Source organism: Elephas maximus, chromosome 6 (genome assembly GCF_024166365.1).
Source record: "Elephas maximus indicus isolate mEleMax1 chromosome 6, mEleMax1 primary haplotype, whole genome shotgun sequence".
NCBI lineage: Eukaryota > Metazoa > Chordata > Mammalia > Proboscidea > Elephantidae > Elephas > Elephas maximus.
In genome coordinates, this window is record NC_064824.1 from 60,180,447 (window position 1) to 60,195,677 (window position 15,231).

Consider the following 15,231-nt stretch of genomic DNA (forward strand, 5'->3'; position numbering starts at 1 on the left):
TCTTCTGACATTTATCACCTGGTATGTTCTTTTTTTATGTTCTTATTTGCATATAGATTCTCACCCTCTTTTCTATTTCTACAAGGATAGAAATAATAGCCAAAAGTGGCACCAGATTAATTCAGCCTTCAGATAGGCCTCTGACAGAATCATTCTCCAGGTCTTTGTAGATGTCCCTATGATGTGGCACTAATTTATTATTGTAAAGTATTCCAGATAGTGTTTTCTTTTGTGTAGCATCCTATGGCTGCATTCTAGGACTACATCTTAATATTTCAAAACCGTAAAATAAACCAGGACTTCAGACTTCTTAGGTATCATCTTTTCTCAGACCCTTAGGTAATTTTTCTCTACGGAGATACTGACAAGAGATTATAGATGGTTGAGCACAGGTATATAGTTGAATTGTATTTATAACCCTTACTCTTTCAATTCTCTTCCTGTATCGCCTCTGTGTTAGATTTCTCTGGCAAACTGTCTACAGAGTTGTTTAAAAAAATAGGGTAAAAACACAAATCATCTGTGTGTAGTAAGCAGAAGCACACTGCTAATCTGTTTTGATTGTCCTTGGCACTTCCAATAAATCACTGAATTGGCTATATTGTGGCCTCAACTATGTCAGTTCTTCACCCTAAACATCGTTTGTGGAGGCATTTTTGGTTGTCAGTGATGCGAGGTTGCTATTCGCTCCCCTTTTAAAATTGTTGGATATATTGATGTAGGAGAAAAAACTGCTTATCGTAATCTGAAATCTGACCCTGTTTCACATGTAAACAGTACAATTGACTTTTTACATGATTTCAGTATATGCTGAATTTTCCAGGGCTGCAACTAGAAGAGATTACATATTGTTTTGTTTAGAACTTTACCAAAAGTTGTTCACCATTTTGGAAAATCATGTCACTTAGAGCTATACTTTCTGGGGCAATGGAGTCACCAATACAAAATTTCAGACTGCAGGTTTCAGCCTGTATTTGGAGCTGTCATGTACAAATATGTAGGAGAGGAGATTACGTCTTAGAAGTCTTGGAATCAAATATTATTAAATTTGCAGAGCATTGAAGGAATCACATTAAGATTGTTAATAAAATTTCTTTCAAAAATATTTTATATTATTGTCCTCCTATATTTGTATTTGTAAAGGAGCCCTGGTGCCAAAGTGGTTAAAGAGCTTGGCTGCTAACCAAAAAGTTGGCAGTTTGAATCCACCAGCTGCTCCTTGGAAACCCTATGGGACAGTTCTACCCTGCCTTGTAGGGTCACCATGAGTCGGAACAGACTCAATGGCAATGGTTTGTGTTTTTTTTTGTAAAATAACGTGTGATAAAATGAAAAGAAATATATGTGGTGAACACTAAAGGCTCGAAATTATTTATTTGGCTTGGAGTTGCCTGTTTTTCAGCTGCACTCTACTAACTCTCTAGAGGTCTGCCACAACTTCTCTATAATGTCTTGACTGACATTTCTTTTTTCAATCTGTCTTCTATTCCCCATTACCTATCAAAGCAAATGGTCTTCAAGGTCCTTTTTAAGTAGTAGAGGGTGAATGTGTGTCCTGGCTTTTAGTGAAATTTCTTTCTTCTGTGCAATTCATTGCTATTGCATAATACCACATAGAGAATCATTTTGACACTACACTTGAAAGCAAGGGCAAGCTCACTTTTGAGAATACCATACTTCCTCATTTTCTCCATAAATAGTCTTGGCATATTTTTTCTTAATTCAATTTTTGTTATTTCCCATTTTTAAAAATGATGTATAAGTCTCATTTATTACTATTTATTCCAACAGTAGTTTTAACTTCGCTACCCACCCATACTCCTGCTTCACTGCTGTATCCAGTACTTGTATACAATGTTTTCTCATGTCCTTAATGCTCTTACAACCACATTTTTTCATCTGATCGTTGCATTATATCTTCTAGGGTAGCTATATGTCATCACTGACATACTAATACAAGTATTTTATTGTAAACTACTTTCCTTTTATTTCTCCTTTATATTACTGTCAGGGGATCATGCTGATCTTTTAGAAATAGTGTACACAGGTAGCCAATATAGGAAAATATTTATTGAAACAAGAAGGCATTGGGTCTGATAAGCCTGAGAAACCACTGGTCAGTATACTTCAACTCAGAATATTGCAATTCTGTCATAGTCTGAAGTACAGCTTCTTAATCACTGGTGGAAAAACCTCCTAAATGGATACTCTTTTTTTTTTTTTTTTAACTCTCAGTGTTAGAGATCTAATCTGGATTACATTTTAAATCTATATATACTTAATGAATCCAGAAAAACTTAAAATATTACTTAAGATAATTCAGGCATGCTACTTATATAAGGCATTTACAATTTATTTCATCATGTATGACAAAGATCAGTAAGCTTCTTTTTACTAATTTTGAAGCAGATGTTTATATCCAGAAGTATTTTAGAATCTGCAAGATGATCAGTTTTAGCTTAGGTTCCTCTAAAATCTCATGAAAAAAATTTCTGCACTTTAATTAAGATAAGTGTTAGCAATATCCTAATTTCACCGATTGTTGTTGTTAGATGTCATCGATTATAAATCTAAAGCAGACAGAACATGAGGCCAAAAGGAAATAAGAATGAGGGGCTAGAAATCAGAATTCAGGGTTTCCTACTCGTATGTCTACATTCAGAGAGGCCTTGATTGAGGATTTAAAGGTGAAAGGTAGCCTCACTGACAGTGGTCACAAGCAGATGGAATTTAGGGTTCTAATCAAAGAAAGGAGAATAACCTGAAAAAACAAGGTAAATAAATTTAAAGACAGTGAGTGGGCAAGGGAAGTAATATATTCAATAGAAAAGGGTGCAAACCATAGGAAGACTTAATGTTCTTTAGAGAAACATTTGCAAGATGGATGACCAGATTAAATTTTCTAACATACTAGAAGAGAGAAACCAGGTGACCAAGTAGACTAAACCAACATCTCGGTAAAGTTTTAATATATTACAAGGGTCTAACTAAATATAAATTAGGCTAGATTCCATCTACAAAGAAATTCCCTACATTCAGAGATCAAGCTAGAGACTAAAGCAACAACTGGGAAGAATTTTAGATTAAAGATAATTAAAATTTATATGATGAGGCTATTAAAATTTATCATGAGAAACAATATGCTAAAGGAGAATGTCTTCCAATGGTGCTGGAAACATATATATATATATATATTTATATATTTTTATTGTGCTTTAGGTGGAAGTTTACAGCTCAAGTCAATTTCTCATACAAAAATTTATACGCACAGTCTTATGTGATACTAGTTGCAATCCCCACAATGTGACAGCACACTCCCCCACTTTCCACCCCGGGGTTTCCTGTGTCCATCCAATCTGCTCCTGGCCCTTTCTGCCCTCTCATCCTGCCTCCAGACAGGAACCGCCCATTTGGTCTCACTTATCTGCTTGAATCAAGAAGCACACTCCTCATGAGTATCATTTTATGTCTTATAGTCCAGTCTAATCTTTGTCAAAAGAGTTGGCTTTGGGAATGGTTTTAGTTCTGGGTTAACAGAGTATACAGAGACCATGTCTTCAGGGTTCCTCCAGTCTCGGTCAGACCATTAAGTCTGGTCTTTTTACACGAAATTGAATTCTGTGCCAGGATTTTCTCCTCCTCTGTGAGGGACTCTCTGTTGTGTTTCCTGTCGGGGCAGACATTGGTGGTAGCCCAGGCACATCTACTTCTTCTGATCTCAGGCTGATGGATTCTCTGTTTTTTTTTTTTTTTTTTTTTGGCCCGTTTGTCTCTTGAGCTAATATTTTCCTTGTGTCTTTGGCTTTCTTCATTCTCCTTTGCTTCAGGTGCGTTGGGACCAATTGATGCATCTTCGATGGCTACTCACAAGCTTTTGAGACCCCAAATGCCACTCACCAAAGTGGGATGCAGAATATTTTCTTATTAAACTTTGTTATGCCAGTTAACCTAGATGTCCCCCAAAACCATGGTCCTCAGCTTCCAGCCCCTGCTACTCTGTCATTTGGAGTGTTGGTTGTGTTCAGAAAACTTCTTAGCTTTTGGTTTAGTCCAGTTGTGCTAATTTCCCCTATATTGTGTGTTGTCTTTCCTTCACCTAAGATGATAATTGTCTACCATCTAGTTAGTGAATTTCCTCTCCTTCCCTCCCCACCCTCGTAACCATCAAAGAATGTTTTCTTCTGTGTTTAAACCTTTTCTTGAATTCTTATAATAGTGGACTCAGTATTTGTCCTCTTGTGACTAATTTCACTCAGCATAATGCCTTCCAGATTCATCTGTGTTATGAAATGTTTCATGGATTCATCATTGTTCTTTATCATTAGGTAGTATTCCATTGTGTGTATGTATCATAAATTGTTTATCCATTTGTCTGTTGATAGGCATCAAGGTTGTTTCCATCTTTTTGCTGTTGTGAACAGTGCTGCAATGAACATAGATGTGCTGGATCCTATGGTAGTTCTATTTCTAGCTTTTTAAGTGAGCACTAAATCCATTACCAAAGTGGTTGTACCATTTTACATTCCTACCAGCAGTTTATAAGTGTTCCGGTCTCTCCACAACCTCTCCAACATTTATTATTTTGTGTTTTTTTGGATTATTGCTAGCCTTGCTGGGGTGAGATGGTATTTCATTGTAGCTTTGATTTGTATTTCTCTAATGGCTAATGATCCTGAGCATTTCCTCAAGTATCTGTTAGCTGCCTGAATGTCTTTGGTGAAGTGTCTGTTCATATTCTTTGCCCATGTTTTAATTGGGTTATTTGTCTATTCATTGCTGAGGTTTTGCAGTATCTTGTAAATTTTAGAGATTAAACCCTGATCAGATACATCGTAGCCAAAGTTTTTTCCCAGTTGGTAAGTTGTCTTTTTACTCTTTTGGTGAAGTCTTTTGATGAGCTTAAGTGTTTGATTTTTAGGAGCTCCCAGTTATCTAGTTTCTCTTCTGGTGTTTGCGCATTGTTAGTTATGGTTTGCATTCTGTTTATGGCATGTATTAGGGCTCCTAGCATTGTTCCTATTTTTTCTTCCGTGGTCTCTATCGTTTTAGATTTTATATTTAGGTCTTTGACCCATTTTGAGTTAGTTTTTGTGCATTGTGTGAGGTATGGGTCTTGTTTCATTTTTTTTTTGCAGACCGATACCCAGTTATGCCAGCACCATTTGTTAAAGACACTGTCTTTTCCTTTTTCAGTGGGCTGTGGGCCTTTGTCAAATATCAGCCGCTCATATGTGGATGAATTTATGTCTGGATTCTCAATTCTGTTCCATTGGTCTATGTATCTGTTGTTGTGCCAGTCCCAGGCTGTTTTGACAACCATGGCAGTATACTAGGTTCTAAAAGCAGGTAGTGTGAGGCCTCCTACTTTGTTCTTTTTCTTCAGTAATGCTTTACTTATCCGAGGCCTCTTCCCTTTTTATATGAAGTTGGTGATTTGTTGCTACATCTTGTTAAAAAATGTCGTTGGAATTTGGATTGGGATTGCACTGTATTTGTAGATCATTTTGGGTAGAATAGACCTTTTCACAATGTTGAGATTTCCTATCCATGAGCAAGTTATATTTTCCACTAACGTAGGTCTCTTTTGGTCCTTGCTATAGGTGTCTTGTAGTTTTGTTTGTATAGGTCTTTTATGTCTCTGGTAAGATTTATTCCTAAGTATTTTATCTTCTTGGAGGCTATTGGAAATGGTATTGATTTGGTGGTTTCCTCTCCAAAGTTGTCTTTGTTGTTGTAGCGGAATCCAATTGATTTTTGTATGTTTATCTTGTATGTTGATACTTTGCTGAAATTTTCTATTCCAGAAGCTTTCTTGTGGATTCTTTGGGGTTTTCTGTGTATAAAATCATATCATCTGCAAATAGGGATACTTTTACTTCCTCCTTACCAAATTGGATGCCCTTTATTTCTTTTTCTTGCCTTATTGCTCTGGCTAGGACCTCCAGCACAATGATGAATAAGAGTAGTAATAAAGGGCATCCTTGTCTTGTTCCTGTTCTCAAGGGGAATGCTTTCAGACTCTCTCCATTTAGGATGATGTTAGCAGTTGGCTTTATATAAATGCCCTTTATTATGTTAAGGAATTTCCCTTCTATTTCTATTTTACTGAGAGTTTTTACCATGAATTGGTGTTGGAATTTGTCAAATGCCTTTTCTGCATCAATTTTGTTTTAGTTATATGATGGATTACATAAATTGTTTTTCTAATGTTGAACCATCCCTGCATACGTGGTATGAATCCCACTTCATCATGTGAATTATTTTTTTGATATGTTGTTGAATTCTATTCTATTGGCTAGAATTTTGTTGTGGATTTTTGCATTTATGTTCATAAAGGATATTGGTTTGTTATTTTCTTTTCTGTGGTGTCTTTACCTGCCTTTTGTATCAGGGTTATGCTGGCTTCATGGAATGAGTTTGGGAGTATTCCATCCTTTTCTATGCTCTGAAATACCTTTAGTAGTAATGGTGTTAACTCTTCTCTGAAAGTTTGGTAGAATTCTCCAGTGAAGCTGTCAGGGCCAGGGCTTTTTTTGTTGTTGGAAGTTTTTAAATTACCTCTTCAATCTCTTTTGTTATAGGTTTGTTTAGTTTTCTACCTCTGTGTTAGTTTTGGTAGGTCCTGTGTTTCTAGAAATTTGCCCATTTCCTCAGGTTTTCAAATTTGTTGCTGTACAGTTTTTTTATAGTATTCTGTTATGATTGTTTTATTTTCAGTTGGGTCTGTTGTGATATTGTTCATCTCATTTCTTATTTGGGTTATTTGCTTCCTCTCCTGTTTTTCTTTTGTCAGTTTGACCAATGGTTTCTCGATTTTATTGATCTTTTCAAAGCATCACCTTTTCTCCTGTTAACTCACTCAGTTGTTTTTCTATTCTCGATTTCATTTATTTCTGCAGTATTTTTTAATATTTCCTTTTTTTCTGGTGCCTGAGGGCCTTTTTTTTTGCTGCTTTCTTTCTGTTTTTTGAGTTGTAGAGCTAATGTTTTGATTTTGTCCCTTTCTTCTTTTTGGATGTATGCATTTATTGCTAAAAATTGACCTCTGAGTGTTACTTTTGCATTGTCCCAAAGGGTCTGGTAGGATGTGTCTTCATTCTCATTTGATTCTATGAATTTCTTTATTCCATCCTTGATTTCTTCTGTAACCCAGTAGCTTTTGAGTGAGGTGTTGTTCAGTTTCCATGTATTTGATTTTTTTTTTCCCCTTGCATTTTCTGTTATTGATTTCTACTTTTATGGCTTTATGGTCAGAAAAGATGCTTTGTAATATTTTGGAGTTTTGGATTCTGTGAAGGCCTGCTTTGTGGCCTAATATGTGGTCTATTCTGGAGAATGTCCCCTGTGTGTCAGAAAAGAAGGTATACTTGGCTGCTGTTGTGTGGAGTGTTCTGTATATGTCTATGAGATCAAGTTGGTTGACTGTGGCATTTAGGTCTTCTGTGTCTTTATTGAGCTTCTTTCTGGATGCTCTTTCACCGAAAGTGGTGTGTTGGTCTCCTACTATTATGGTGGAGCTGTTTATTTCTCTTTTCAATGCTGTTAGAGTTTGTTTTATGTGTTTTGGAGCCCTGCCATTGAGTACATAAATATTTATTATGGTTATGTCCTCCCTTTAATCATTATATAGTGTCCTTCTTTATCCTTTGTGGTGGATTTTGCTTCAGTCTATTTTGTCAGAGATTAATATTGCCACTCCCTTTAATCATTATATAGTGTCCTTCCTTATCCTTTGTGGTGGATTTTGCTTCAAAGCCTATTTTGTCAGAGATTAATATTGCCACTCCTGCTCTTTTTTGATTGTTGTTTGCTTGATATATTTTTTCCATCCTTTGAGTTTTTGTTTGTGTCTTTGAGTTTAAGGTGTGTGTTTCTTGTAGGCAGCACATAGATGGATTGTGTTTTTTTAACCCATTCTGCCACTATCTGTCTCTTTATTGGGGCATTTAGTCCATTCACATTCAGTGTAATTATTGATAGGTATGAGTTTAACTCTACGGGGCAGTTCTACTCCATCCTATAGGGTCGCTATGAGTCGGAATCGACTCCACAGCAGTGGGTTTGGTATGAGTTTAATGCTGTCGTTTTTATTTTTTTTTTCTTTTGTGTTGTTGACAGTTTCTTTGTTCCACTTAATTTTCTGTGCTGAGTTGTTTTTCCTCATGTATTTCTTTTCATTGTTGTCAATTTTGTGTTTGCTGAGTCTTTACGTTTTTCTTCTTTTTATTTTGATGTGTAGGATTGTTAGCTTCCTTTGTGGTTATCTTAAAATTTACCTCTATTTTTCTAAGTTTAAACCAATCTTTTATTTCTTGATATCACCTTAACTTCCTCTCCATATGAAAATTCTGTGACTACATTGTTTAGTCCATCTTTTTTGTTTTAAATGTTATAATCTTTTACATATTGGTGTCTTTGTTTCAGTGTTTTCAGTGTTTTAGCTTTGACTTATTTTTGTGACTTCCCTATCTGGGTTGATATCTGGTTGTTCTGTCCTGTGTTCTAGTCTCGGGTTGTTATCTGATAGTATTGATTCTCTAACCAGAAGGCTCCCTTTAGTATTTCTTGTATTTTTGGTTTGGTTTTTACAAATTTCCTTGACTTCTGTTTATCGGGAAATGCCCTAATTTAGCCATCAGATTTGAGAGACAGTTTTGCTGGATACATTTTTTTTTTTTTTAAGTGAACTTTGGATGAAGGTTTACAGAACAAACGAGTGTCTCATCAAACAGTACACACTTTGTTGTACGATATTGGTTAACAACCCCACAATGTGTCAACACTCTCCCTTCTCAACCCTAGGTTCCCTATTAGCAGCTTTCCTGTTGCCTCCTGCATTCCAGCCTCCTCCCCATGGCTGGTGTGCCCCTTTAGTCTCGACGGCAATGGGTTTTTTTTAATTCAATCTTTGGCTAAAGGGTGAACCTCAGGAGTGGCCTCATTACTGAGCTGAAAGGGTGTCTGGGGGCCATACTCTCAGGGTTTCTCCAGTCTCTGTCAGACCAGCAAGTCTGGTCTTTCTTTTTGAGTTAGAATTTGTTCTACATTTTTTTTCCAGTTCTGCCTGGGACCCTCCATTGTGATCCCTGCCAAGGCAGTCAGTGGTGGTAACTGGGCACCATCTAGTTGTCCTGTACTGAGTCTGGTGGAGGCCGTGGTACATATGGTCCCTTAGTCGTTTGGACTAATCTTTCCCTTGTGTCTTTAGTTTTCTTTATTCTTCCATTCTTCTGAAGCGGTGAGACCAGTGGACTGTCCTAGATGGCCACTCACAGGCTTTTAAGACCCCAGACGCTACTCACCAAAGTAGAATGTAGAACACTGGATACATAATTCTTGGCTGGCAGTTTTTTTCCCTTTAAGGCTTTATATATGTCACCCCATTGCCCTCTTCCCTGCATGGTTTCTGCTGAGTAGTTAGATCTTAGTCTTATTGACTTGCCTTTGTAGATGACTTTTTGTTTATCCCTAGCCTCTCTTAAAATTCTCTCTTTATCTTTGGTTTTGGCAAGTTTGATTATAGTACCTCTTGGTGACCTTTTGAGATCTTACCTGTGTGGGGTTTGATGAACTTCTTGGATAGATATCTTGCTTTCATGATATCAAGAAAGTTTTCTGCCAACAAATCTTCAACAATTCTCTCTGTGTTCTCTGTTGCCCCTCCCCTTTCTGGTACTCCGATCACTTGTAGGTTATTCCTCTTGATAGAGTCTCACATAATTCTTAGGGTTTCTTCATTCATTTAAAAATTATTTTACCTGATTTTTTCTTAAATATGTTGGTGTCAAGTACTTTGTCTTCTGTCTCACTAATTCTGACTTCATTGCCTCACTTCTGCTCTTATGACTTTCTATTGAGTCGTCTAATTCTGAAATTTATTGTTAATCTTTTGGATTTCTATTTGCTGTTTCTCTATGGATTCTTGCAGCCTGTTAATTTGTTATTTTGCTCTTGTATAACCCTCTTAATTTCCTCTATTGCTTTGTTTGTGTGTTCCTTGGCTTGGTCTGCATTTTGCCTGATCTCCCTCCTGATCTCTTGAAGAGCTCTGTATATTAATCTTTTGAATTCTACCTCCAGTAATTCCAAGACCTTTTCTTCCTGCAAGAGGTTTCCTGGTTCTTTGTTTTGGAAGGTTACTGAAGCCATCATGGTCTGTCTCTTTATGCGATTTCATATTGACTATTGTCTCCGAGCCATCAATAAGTTATTATATTTATTTATTTTATGTTTGCTTGCTGTGTCCTAGCTTCTTGTTTTGTTTTGTTCTGATATGCCCAAATAGGCTGGTCACGTAAGCTACTTTGATTATTGGCATCTTTGAAGCTCTCACATCACCATGTGCTTAGAGCTGCTACTAGGTATGTGAGCCCAGGGGTCTGTTTACTTCTCTTGTGTGGATTCAGCTTGGGTGTCCTGGTTGTCGGTCACCAAGTGTGTGGTGCAGGCTCTCACCTATAGTCCTAGATAGGCAGGGCTACGTAGGGGTGAGTGGAGCAGGCACAGGTATCTGGCTGCAGTAGAGGGTTATGTGTTGAACAAGGTAGGGGGCTTTCAGCTGCCCCTGAGTGCCTGCATGGAAGGTATGTCCCTTTTTCCTAGAGTGTGTAGGTAGGTGGGTTTTGTAGCCAGATTTTGGGCACCCAGTGCTCTTGGCTGTAAGGACTAGGAGGTAGCACTTCTCCTCAGACCCCTGTCGAGGGTGGGTGAGGACCCTGCTCAATGGACAGGGCCATATCAAATGTCACAAATCTGCCACTTCCACTTAATTCAGGTATATACCCTGTTGTACTGTGCTAATAAGGGCCTATGCTGTTGAAATGGGCCCACACAGGTCTAGGCAGGGGTGAAAGGCATTCAAAGTCCATGGACCCCTTATGCCTGTGCCTAGGGAAAGGGGCTGTGGCTGTTCTAAGGTCCTGGTTTAGGGGAACTGGAAGATTATTTTTTCCTGTGTGTTATTTGTTTGTTAATTTGTTCCCTTTCTAAAGCTGGAAGAATGTCTTGGGGAGTGTAGCAGGTCCCAGGGAGCATGGCAATCACTGAAGACAAACCTGGACCGGAGCAGAGTGGGAAGGGTGAATGGGAGAGCGGTACTTCCCAGAGGGGGAAGGGTTATTTTGATCCTGCACGGTAGGTTAGACACTTGCAGTTAACTCTCGCAGATCCAGTGCCACTTTCCCGTGGTTCCACAGGCTTGTGCAGACTCACCACTTTTTGGTTTCTCCCGATGTGGAAAATGCATCCCATAGGCTACTGCTTTCCTCAGCCTGCTTGCACTGGCCAATCCAGCGTGCAGGGTGCTGGCCAGGTCAGGTCTGGGGAATCCTCGCTGCTTCTGAACTGTCTCTTCCTCCCCCTGCCTCTCGGTTCCACTCTTGAAGCTTGTCTTTGATGTTCAGAGATCCTAGATTGTCATATACAGTTGATTCACTTGTTTTGGGGGGGTTCTTTGTTGTAAGAGGAACCACAGGAAGTATCTGGCTACTCTGCAATCTTGGGCCCACCTCCCAGATATTTAAAAAAAATTTTTTTTTCTTTTGCTTTTTTAAAGAAAATACCATTGCTCTTGAGGGAATATGCCAAATGGGACAGTAAAAAAGGAAACCAAACAGGATAAGGTTGTTTTCAGGCTGTGAAGTCTTTATACAAAGGAGAATAACCTATTTCTTAGGGCACTGAGTTTATCTGACCAAAGTTTAATGAAATACAAATTACTAAACTGCCTTAACATTAAAGAAAAGGTAAACTCAGTGCTTAGTAATTATACTTTGTAAAAGAAAACCGTCAGTAAGCCTAAGACAACCAGTTTAATATAAACTATTTGCATTCAATATTCATATTGTCTGCTAAAGTCCATGACATAAAATTTACAGAAGAAAACTGTTACCACTGAAAATCAATTTGCAAATGCTTATAAAATCACAAGATATGGCCAGTGTCGCTTGTGAGAAACAAGATGTATGAGATCAATTGATTTCCTTTCTGAGTCAGTGATAGGTTTCTGGCTACAGAGTAGGTGAAAGATGTAATAAATCTTTAGAGGGATTTTGTTTCTGTCTCATATGACAGATTCATAGACAAGTTGGAAACTGAACATACCATTGTAAGAGAAGTGCAGGGTTACTTGGGGTAATAAGGAAGTGGAAGCAATAGATGGGTACAATTGTATTAATAATATTTTCTAAGTGGGGTAATTGTATTAATATTTACTATTATTATACAATTTTATTAACAATATTTACTAAGTGGGGTAAATTGTTATTGATGACTTGGGAAGTAGAATAAGCAAAAAAAAAAAAAAAAACCTGCAAATTTTGAGGTACAAATCAGTTCAAGAATAACTGATGCTGTATTAGACACTCCTCTCACATATGAGAATTGTTAAAAGCTATAATACAAAAAATAATGTAATACATACATATATATACAGACAGCATATGCAATTGATTTGAACTTTTTTTTTTTACTTTCCAATAATGGGTTACACTTTTTAAAAAGAACTTTAACATATTATTTCAAGGAGTCAGAGTACAAGGGAATTTATGACAGGGAAGCAAAATCGATTCTAAGAAAGGATGTTAAATGGAAATTAATTATAGAAGAAAAATTGAGTAACAATTTGTTGTCTTTATATTGTGATATTACAGCCAGATTACTAATAGCAAGCTAGTACCTATGTACACTGAAAAAAGAAGAAGGGAAAGAAAATTACATTTCAGAAAGAGAGCTTTAGATCATCTCTTTGTCTAACAAGAGCTAAAAATAGACTTTTCAGGAATGTTAAAGAATAGCCACTTCTAAAGATACCCACACCACCTGTGCAAGGTGATTCAAACAATACTTCACCTGAAGGGAACGGAGTGGGTGATCTTGAAGACCTTTCAAATACATTCCAAAATTACTTATTTTATTTTGGTAAAAAATAAATTTTGGTTTAATTAGGTATTGAAATACATGTATACCATACTTATGCATTTTACATATGAAACAATGTAGAAATTTATCATTTATTTTTAATTTTATATTTAAAAATTGTTTAGAAATAAACCCCCAAAATAAAAAAATCAGTTAATGTATTGTCCTGTATCCAATTAGTATATTAGTTGCTTTATGACAATTTTAAAGGTCCAAACAGTTAAACACTGTGTTATAGCTTTCAAAACAAGAGCATGAACAAAAATGAAGACCTTGGAGGGCATAACAGCATTTAAATTTTTATTATGTTTACATGTGTTTTATCCAATTCTGGAATTTAACTTCATAATATTAATATTTGAAAATTTTCTATAAGAGTTTAGGGATTCCCAACCCCAAATTCTTACTTTGATGGTTCTACCATATACTTTAAATTATGATTGTAAAATTGATATGGGATTCATAATATGTAAGATGAAAATAATTTTTTTAAATTAATTAATTTTGCTTTAAGTGAAAGTTTACAAATCAAGTCAGTCTCTCATACAAAAAGTTATAAACACCTTGCTATGTACTAGCTGTTCTCCTGCTAATGAGAGAGCACTTTCCTCCTCTCTGTATTCCCCGTGTCCATTTAACCAGCTCCTGTTCCCCTCTCCTTTCTCATCTTGCCTCCAGAGAGGAGTTGCCCACATAGTTTCATGTGTCTACTTGAGCCAAGAAACTCACTCCTCACCGGTATCATTATCTATCATATAGTCCAGTCCAATCCTGGTCTGGAAAGTTGGCTTCAGGAATGGTTCCAATCTTGGATTAACAAAGGATCCAGGGACCATGACCTCCAGGGTCCCTCCAATCTCAGTCAGACCATAAGCCTGGTCTTTTTTACGAGAATTTGAAATCTGCATCCCACTGTTCTCCTGCTCCATCAGGGATTCTCTGTTGTATTCCCTGTCAGGGCAGTGATCGGTGGTATCTGGGCACCATCTAGTTTTTCCAGTCTCAGGCTGATGGAGTCTCTGGTTTATGTGGCCCTTTCTGTCTCCTGGGCTCAACTTTACCATACGTCTTTGGTGTTCTTCATCTTTCTTTGCTCCAGGTAGGTTGAGACCAATTGAAGCACAGAAAAGAATATTTTTATTTAAAGAATATTGTCTTTAAAAAAGGAGCCCTGGTGGTGCAGTGGTTAAAATGCTCAGCTGCTAACCAAAAGGTTGGCAGTTTGAACCCACCAGCTGCTCCTTGGAGAAAGGGCAGTCTGCTTCCATAAGGATTTATAGCCTTGGAAACCCTGAGGCAGGTCTACTTTGTCCTACATGGTTTTATGAGTTGGAATCGACCTGACAGCAGTAGGTTTGGTTGGGTCATTAAAAAATGGGAGGTCGAGGAAAAAAGATTGAGGCTTAAATGAATTAGTTTATGAGACCAAAGGGGGGAAAAATTAGTTTGCATGACAAATAGGTGAACTAAAATTTGGAAGATAAGTAAGCCCAGTTTTCTATTTACTGAGAAAAAATACACTCATTTCTCACTGAATTTAAGAAATCATTGGAAACTTATGTCTACTAATTTATTGTGAGTGGTTAAATGGTAAAGCCAGTCATGTTTCACATAGAGGCAAGCTGGCGAGAGCTATCTGTATTCTGTTCCTTGAGGTGACACTTTGAATTATATCAACTCAAAACCAGCACCAACAGCTGACGCTAATTTGCTTACTTTCAGAAATCACAGTGAACAAGTGGACAAGCACAGAATAATCTTGTAGATGGAATCTCATCCGTATATTGAAGAGAATCTGCATAGACCCTTTTTAAAGTGCTTAAAAAATAAAGTGAAAAGGTGAGGGAAGCTGTCACAATTTTCCTTATTTTCAAATTACCCTGGGCTGTTGACCAGAAAACATCTTCAGTCTCAAGTGCTATTAATTCATAACTTTCACCAGCTCTGAATTAATTAGGGAAACAATTGTGAAATCAATATACAACACTGCACAGTGATCAGAGTACCAGTGACACACGGAAGAGGCCAGTGAATTCTAAGTAATGATGGTTACTGGTGGAGACATGTTCATGCAACACACATGCACAAAATGAGTCATTATCACCATGTGCATGCCCACAGCAGCATGCGTGGTCTTATACTAAAACCCTAAGCCCGATTTTCAATTTGATGAGAATAGTGTGATTATTATATTTGTGATTCTTTGTATCTGCTGTGATATAGTAGAAAACAGAGGTGAATTTCAAATTTTTTGCCAAGTCCAAATTTATCCAGAGGTATTACCCAGTTAAACATTACCGTATTCTAGCCGCA

The 15,231-nt window shown here is 37.2% G+C and overlaps 1 protein-coding gene across 1 annotated transcript in view; it reads right to left on the bottom strand.

The window, feature by feature from the left end:
- KCNH7 (potassium voltage-gated channel subfamily H member 7) overlaps positions 1–15,231 on the bottom strand; it is a 562,840-nt gene that overhangs the window by 120,383 nt on the left and 427,226 nt on the right. The window lies entirely within an intron of this gene.